Genomic DNA, 8,213 nt, shown 5'->3' on the forward strand with positions numbered 1-8,213 from the left:
GAAGTTTCATAAAAAACTAAAGATCAATAAGAAGGGAGTTTTCAAGAATAGCAGCAAAGACAAGTAAGACAGAGCGTGTTTTCATTGTGGAAAAAAGGGTCACCATATTCGTGATTGTAAGTATCGAAAGAATAGTAGTATTCCAGACAAAGCAAATGTTGTTGAATCTGCACCACAAGATCTAGTCGCAATGATGGAAATTGATATGATTACTGAATTGCATATGGCTAGTGTGGTAAATTTTCAAGATTGATGGCTTGACTCAGGAGCAACAGTTCATGTGTGCAATGCCAAGATACAGTTCAAGACCTTTGAGGATATTGTAGGACGAGAAGTTCTAATGAGGAATCACAATTCTGCTAAGGTCCTGGAAAAAGGAAGTGTTGAACTGTAATTTACTTCTGGGAAAAAATTGAAGTCAATGAATGTGTTGTATGTTCTAGAAATTCATAAGAATTTGGTTTTTGCTAGTGTGCTATGTAAGAATGGTTTTAAAACTGTTCTTGAATCCGATAACATGATATTGTCTAATGGGGGTATCTTTGTGGGAAAGAGTTATTCTTGTGATGGGATGTTCAAGCTCAGTATTAATAAAATGGTTTCTAGTTCTGCTTACTTGATTGATAGATCTTCTAATTTATGGCATGCTCGTTTAGGACACTTGAATATTATATATATGAAAAATATGATAAAACAAGGCTTAATCTCTTATAAACATGAAAATAAAAATAAATGTGAAGTCTGTATTCAATAAAAAAGGGTTAAGAAGCCTTTTCCAAATATTGAGAGAAATTCACAAATCTTGGAGTAAATACATTCTGATATTTGTGAAATTAATGGCCTCTTAACCAGAGGAAAAAGATACTTTATAAACTTTATAGATGATTGTACAAGATTTATACACGTATTTTTATTAAGAACTAAAGATGAAGCTTTTGATAGGTTTAAAAGGTATAAAGCAAAATTAGAAATCAAAAGGATAAAATGATTAAAATCCTTAGAAGTGATAGGGGTGGAGAATATTTTTTCAATGATTTTTTTGCATTTGGTGAAGAACATGGGATAATACATCAAAAGTCTGCACCCTATACACCTCAGTAAAATGACATAGCTGAAAGGAAAAATAGGATACTTGTTGATATGAGAAATGCTATGTTACCAAGTGCTAATATGCCAAAAAAACTTGTGGGGTGAGGCATTATTAACTACATATCATATGAGAAATAGGACTCCTTCTAAGAAAATACAATCAAGTCCAAATGAGTTATGGAAAAGAAGGAAGCCTAACATTGGACATTTTGTGGGGGTGCTTAGCTTTTTATAGAACACTAGATTCTAAAAGGATAAAATTAGGTCCTAAAGCATTTAAAAGTGTGTTTGTTGGATATGCTGAAAATTCAAAAGCATATAAACTTTTGGATCTAGATTCTAACATAATTGTTGAATCAAGAGATTATCCATGGCTTTCATCCTCTTTTTATCCAAGAGATTGAGCTCTTCATATCTAGCTCTTACCCATTCTCCTTCTAGCAATTGGCTGTTGAGTAAAACTTGAAGGGAGGGGACTTGAATTTCTACAGGTAGCACGGCCTCTACTCCATACACAAGAGAGTATGGAGTTGCCCCAGTAGAGGTTCGGATTGATGTCCGATATGCCCATAAGGCCAATGGGAGTTTCTTCACCCAATCATTATGCTCATCTACCATCTTTTGCAATATGGCTTTCCTATTTTTGTTAGTTGCTTCGACTGCCCCATTAGTTTATGGTCGATAGATAGTGGACTTATTCTTTTAATGCCAAATTTAGCACAGAGTTCCTCCACTTTTTCTCAGAAATACGAGCCTTGATCCGAAATCAATTGCTGAGGCACACCATATCTACAAATGATGTTTTCTTTTATGAACTTTGCCACCTTGGTAGCAGTCAGAACTGCGTAGGATTGAGCCTCTACCCATTTCATAAAATAGTCGATGGCGACTAGCACGAATTGATGACCGTTAGAAGCTTTTGGGGTTATTTTTCCAATTACATCAATTCCCCAAGTAGAAAACGGCCATGGGGCATTTAGTGAATGCAACTCTATTGGAGGAATATGGATAATATTGGCAAATATCTGGCATTGATGACATCGTCTCACAAAAGCAGCACACTCAGCTTCCATTGTTGCCTAATAATATCCCATTTTGAGAATCTTCTTGGTAAGCATCTTTGCATTCATGTGTGGTCCACATATTTCTTGGTGGATTTCTTTCATAATGATTTGAGCTTGCTCCTCATCTACGCATAATAGCTGGATGCCATCATAAGACCTCTTATACAACAAGCTTCCTTGAAGGATGAACTGAGTATCATATTTTTGTAAATGCCTCTTCTCTCTTTCTGAAAAGTATTCGGGGTACCTCCTTTCCCTGATGTAATCAACTATTGGGGCATACCAAGGTCTCTCATCCTCGATGTGCGCATTGACTGGCTCTCCATACACCGGACTAGTCCTTCTCTCTATCAGGAAAGGTCGGATCCTATCCTGAGGATCGCATTCCACCATAGATGCTAAGCTGCATAAGACGTTCGCAAATCGATTACTATCTCTGGGCAGATATTCAAAGGAGACTTCCTTGAAGCACCTGATCAATTGCTCCAAATAAACTTGGTAGGTTTTTAAATTTTCGTCCTTAGTCTTCTACTTTCGTTGAGTTTGACAGATCACAACAGAAGAATCTCTAAAGACTCTGATCCTTTCCACTCCTACAAATAAGGCCATTTCCAACCCAATGGCATAGGCTTCATACTCTGCTATGTTATTGGTGCAATTGAACTCCAATCGGAATGCCATAGGTAAGTAGAAATCCTCTAGGGTTATCAGCAATACCCCGGCCCCAAACCCTTTTTGATTTACGGATCCGTCAAAATATAATTGCCATCCTTCATTCAGGTCTGCTTCTATAGAGTGCAAATCTTCATCTGGGAAGGAATCTTCGATTGGTTGTGAATCAGCTTTTACAGGAAACGCTGCCAAATGGTCTGAGATTGCACGACCTTTTACGGATTTTTGATTGACATAGGTTATGTCGAATTCTGACAATAATAATAACCATCTGGCCATTCTTCCAGTCAATGCTGGTTTCTCAAAGAGATATTTGATTAGATCCATTCTTGAGACTAGTTTGACCGGATGGGATATCATGTAATGCCTCAGCCTTTTAGTCACCCAAACCAAGGAAGTACATGTTTTCTCCATTGGAGTATAGCGAGTTTCATACTCTAGCAGTTTTTGGCTCAAGTAGTAAATCGCATGCTCTTCTCCATCTCTTTTGTCAATCTGTGCCATCATCGATCCAATCGATGTTTCCCCTACTGACAAGTATAGGAGCAAAGGCTCACCTAACATAGGAGGGATCAGTATAGGGGGAGAGAGCAAATACTCTTTGATTTTCATGAAGGCGTCCTGGCATTCATCATTTCATTCTTTTAGTTCCTTCTTCCATAGAAGTTTGAAGATGGGTTCACAGGTTGCTGTTAACCGAGATATGAACCTGCTAATATATTGAATGCGGCCTAAGAATCCTCGCACTTCTTTCTCCGTCCTTAGTGACGGCATTTCTGTGATAGCTTTTATCTTATCAGGGTCCACTTCTATTCCTCTTTTACTGATGAGGAAACCCAGCAGTTTTCCTGCTCTTGCCCCGAACACACATTTCTGGGGGTTCAACCTTAGCTTGTATTCTTTTATCCTTTCAAAGAATTTCCTGAGGGCTACAAAATGACCATGTCGATCAATGGATTTAACTATCATATCATCGACATACACTTCTACTTCTTTGTGTATCATGTTGTGCAATATAGCCGTGGCCGCTCTTTGGTATGTTGCCCCAGCATTCTTTAATCCAAAAAGCATCACCTTGTAACAAAATATTCCCCATGGTGTGGTGAAGGTCATCTTTTTCCGGTCCTTTGGACACATGCTGATCTGATTATACCCCAAGAAACCATCCATGAAGGATAGTAGAGCATATCCTACAGTATTGTCCACCAGGATGTCGATGTGGGGCAATGGAAAGTCGTCCTTAGGGTTGACCTTGTTTAGGTTGTGGAAATCCACACACATTTTGACCTTCCCGTCTTTCTTAGGAACTGGGAAAATATTAGAAAACCATTGGGGGTATTGGGTCATTTGGAGGAATCCTGCGTTCTACTGCTTGATGACCTCTTCCCTGATTTTTTCACTTCATTCTGGCCGCATCCTCCTCAGCTTCTACTTGACTGGGCGAGCATTCGGATACATTGGTAACCTATGTTGCACAATTTTTGGGTCAATGTTAGGCATGTCCTTGTAAGACCAGACGAAAATTTCCTCAAATTCCTTAAGGAGAGAGATCATTTGGGATATTTCATCGTTATTGAGAGAAGAACCAATCTTGATCATTCGAGGGCACTGGTCAGTTCCCAAATTTACGAGGCTGGTGTCCTCTCGGACGGGTTGAGCTCTTCTTTGCTCCAATTGTTCTAACAGGTTACGATGTTTGAGAATATTGTCATCCCCAGAAGAAGAAGAAGAAGAATCATACTCAAAATCAGCAATTTCATTCATGATAAAAGGAGGAGTACAAACAGACTCAACAGATTGGAAGTTTTCGATTTCTTTTGGGAATACAGATATGGACTCAGAGACAGACTTAGACAGGACTAAGCTAGAACTGGCTACAACTTCAGACCCATTGATATGGAAATTCTCCATCATCCTTGCCCAATTTGCTATGGATCCTTGAAGAGATTGTATGAGGAGCTGTGGTGCTGGCCCTTCTTCCTCTTCCTCGATGATGACTGCCACTTCGAATAGCCCATCAATCCCTTGATCTTTTCGGATTCCATCCTTGTTTGCTTGGTCTAGTTCCATGGCTATCCAGTCTATTTCATCTGCAAAGAGTATCTCAAACCCCGACTGGAGCTGGCCTTTTTCTTGATCAAACCATGGCTCATGATTTCTGCAATATGGAAAGTCTTCCCCTTCCTTCACAAAATATCCGTTCAGAGTATTGAAGTAAGGAACACTCCCTGCTGCATTGTTTTTCTATCCCCATGCTTCCTTCTTTACGTTCCTTCTCGGATTGAAACTCAAACCGTGATGGTTGACATTGGCTTGTATTTCTAGAAAAGTCAGGATTCCTTGTTGATTCTTTCCCAACCCTAACCCTGAAAAATACTGATGAGCACATTTATGTGTGAAATTATTCCATTTAATTCTGCATTTTATCTGCTTAGAATGGAGCTACCTTGGGTATTTTCTATCTTTTTCAGGGTACATGGGTATTTTACGCGAATTCATGCTATTCTGGACTATCATGCATCATATTTTCTAATTTACACGTAAAGTGGACCAGTTTCTTTTCTTGGTTGCGAAGAGGGCTAAATTTTGAGCAAGATGGACGTGTTTCATTAAAAGTACGCCTCGATTTCGGAGTCCATTCATGCGATTATTCTTTTTGGACCAAAAAAGAATAATGGGCCAGAAAATGAGTTGAAATGCAAGCCCGAACCCAGAACCAAGGAAGATTGACTGGCATAATACAAGTGGGCCCCTCCTTCATTGTTGGACGAATTTCCTCCCCTATTTTCTCTCCTCTATTTTATTCTCTTATTTTATTTTCTCTCCTATTTTCTCTCTTCCATATGTTTTATATATTTTATTTATTTTTCTTTTTCTTCTTTCTCCCAAATACTTTCCTTTTTTTATTATTATTATTATTTTATTTTTTCTCTCAAACCCCGCACATTTTCTCCCAATCATTTTTTCTCTTCTTCTCTCTATTTCCCTCTTTCTTCTTTTGTTTTTGTTTTTGGATCTTGGGTTCGGCAAGGGGAGGAGGATCACCGTGACAGCAGCTCCATCTCCATGGATCGTCGCCGCCTTTGCTGCTCTTTGCCTCTTAGCACCATGATTGGCTAAGTTCCCTCTGTCTTTAGGTGTAGATGAACTAATGGTGTTTGCTATTGAAAATTCTGGTTTGCATTCTTAATTGCTTGATGTTGAGACCCCATCCCTGTTTGGATGATTTTAATAGATGTATTTAGTTGGAAAATTCTGTTTCTGTGATTCATTATTTTTAATTCAAGCAATGGTATTTTGTTCTTATGTGGTTGTACTGATGATGGATTGTAGCAGAACGAACTAAGCGTGCCAAGCCCTATAAGCGAAGGACGATAGTACTCGTCAAGATAGTCCATACCTAGGAGGAACCCTACATTCTATGGTATTATTAGGCCTACGTATATAATAAATCGAAGCATGCAACCAAATTGAATAGCTACCCATTGGGGATTCGAACCCTAAAGATAGTCTTCTCCCGTATTTGCATATCATTGTTAGCTTAAATTTGTTTCTTTTATTCGTAGTTTAAAACCAGATTTATTGCAATTTAATTTTCATCACTTTCATCTTATCATCTTAATAATTTAGCCTTCCAGTTCCCCGTAGATAGACCCCTTACTTGCTACTTGCTAGATTAATTTAGGATTTTATTTTTAACCAGTTTACGACATGATCAAATTTTGGCACCGTTGCCGGGGAACTGAAGCATGGTTGCTAAGATTGATTGAGTTGTTTTGTGTTACTTTGTTTTAGCTTTAATTTCATAATTCCAGAATTTTTATTTTTATTTTTAAGTACTTTACTAGGTTAATTTGAGTATACCTAACGTTCTCTTTGTTTGTGAAGGAAGCCGAGTAGATCGAGTAAGGACAAGCTATTCGTTTGGTTTATTGTTCATTCCTAGACTTTGTGTAATTAGGGTTATTTTATGTAATTTTTTTTATTCCAGCATTATATTGGGTGTTTAGGTTTAATTTTAATTCCCCCAACCTCTTAAGATCATGTGTAACCGTTCATCGGGGGCAGCGCGTGGAATTACGCAACCGCCAACACCAGGTAAGTATTTTCATTAGTTTTAAATTAGTTAATTTTTTTTCTTTTTAGTTCTGATTTTTATTGTTTATTGAGTTTTTATTTATTTATTTAGTTATCACGTTTTAATTTCTAGTTTTAATCAGCACGTTCAAACTGTGTTGTGTTTTATGCATGGTCGGCGTTCTTTGTACCTAAGGATAATAGTAATAACATGGGTGATGGAAATCAGCCAGGAAGGCCGCTAAGTAAGCACTTCACTCCAACTGTCTATACCCCTGCATCTTGTATTTAGTTGCCTGTCATTGAGGCTGCTCAATATGAGATCAAGTCCAGCATCATACAGATGTTACCATCTTATTATGGACTTGCTAATGAGGAGCCTTACAAGCATCTTGATGAGTTCTTAGAGGTTTGCTCTACAGTCAAAATCCAAAACCTCTCTCCAAATGCCTTAAAGTTGCTTCTGTTCCCATTTTCCTTAAAGGACAAAGCCAAACGCTGGCTTCATTCCCTAGATTCGATTAGGATTTCTATATGGGCGGGGATGTAGCAGGAATTTTTAAAAAAAAATTTCCCCATTGGCCGGACTAATAGCCTTAGAAGATCCATTACTAGTTTCTCCCAATTAGAGGGCAAACAATTTCATGAAGCGTGGGAGAGACTCAAGGAATTACTTAGGAAATGCCCTCACCATGCTATCCCGAAATGGCAGTTAGTCCAGTGCTTTTATGATGGCCTCCATGATCGGTATAGGCAGATGGTAGACTCCTCTTGTGGTGGAACATTTATGCACAAGAATGAGACTGAAGCATGGGATCTTTTTGAAACCCTTAGTGAGAATTCCCAACATCATGCTTCGGCCTCTCAGACTGAGATTCCACACATAGGGCAACCAAAGAAGGGTGGTCTCTATGAGATCAATTCAACTGTAGAGATAACTTCTAAGGTTGATATGTTGTCCAAGAAATTGGACTATCTAATGTCTGTAGGACAGTATTCTATGTCCCCTTTCCCAATGAGTTTCCCTCCACCCAATCAGACTGAAGCCTGTGCCCTATGTGCTAGTCCTAGTCACTATATGAGGAATTGCCCTTCGACTGTACAATACCCTGAATTTGTTCAAGAACAGGTACAAATGGCTCAAAGTTTCTCTACACCTGGTAATGATCCCTTTTTCAATACTTATAACCCAGGATGGTGAAACCACCCAAACTTTTCATGGAGAAACTTAATACCTAGTAATCCTCCAAACCCACCATATAGGCCACCATTTAATGTTCAAACCAATGCCTATATGGGTGCATAGCCACC

At 38.6% G+C, this 8,213-nt stretch overlaps 1 non-coding gene across 1 annotated transcript; it reads right to left on the reverse strand.

Annotated features, from left to right (window-relative positions):
* Positions 1-7,494: 7,494 nt before the first annotated feature.
* On the reverse strand, positions 7,495-7,601 carry LOC122647477. Its single transcript, XR_006330903.1, has one exon. It is a non-coding gene; the product is annotated as a small nucleolar RNA R71 (small nucleolar RNA).
* Positions 7,602-8,213: the final 612 nt, after the last annotated feature.

Source organism: Telopea speciosissima, unplaced genomic scaffold (genome assembly GCF_018873765.1).
Source record: "Telopea speciosissima isolate NSW1024214 ecotype Mountain lineage unplaced genomic scaffold, Tspe_v1 Tspe_v1.0057, whole genome shotgun sequence".
Classification (NCBI taxonomy): Eukaryota; Viridiplantae; Streptophyta; class Magnoliopsida; order Proteales; family Proteaceae; genus Telopea; species Telopea speciosissima.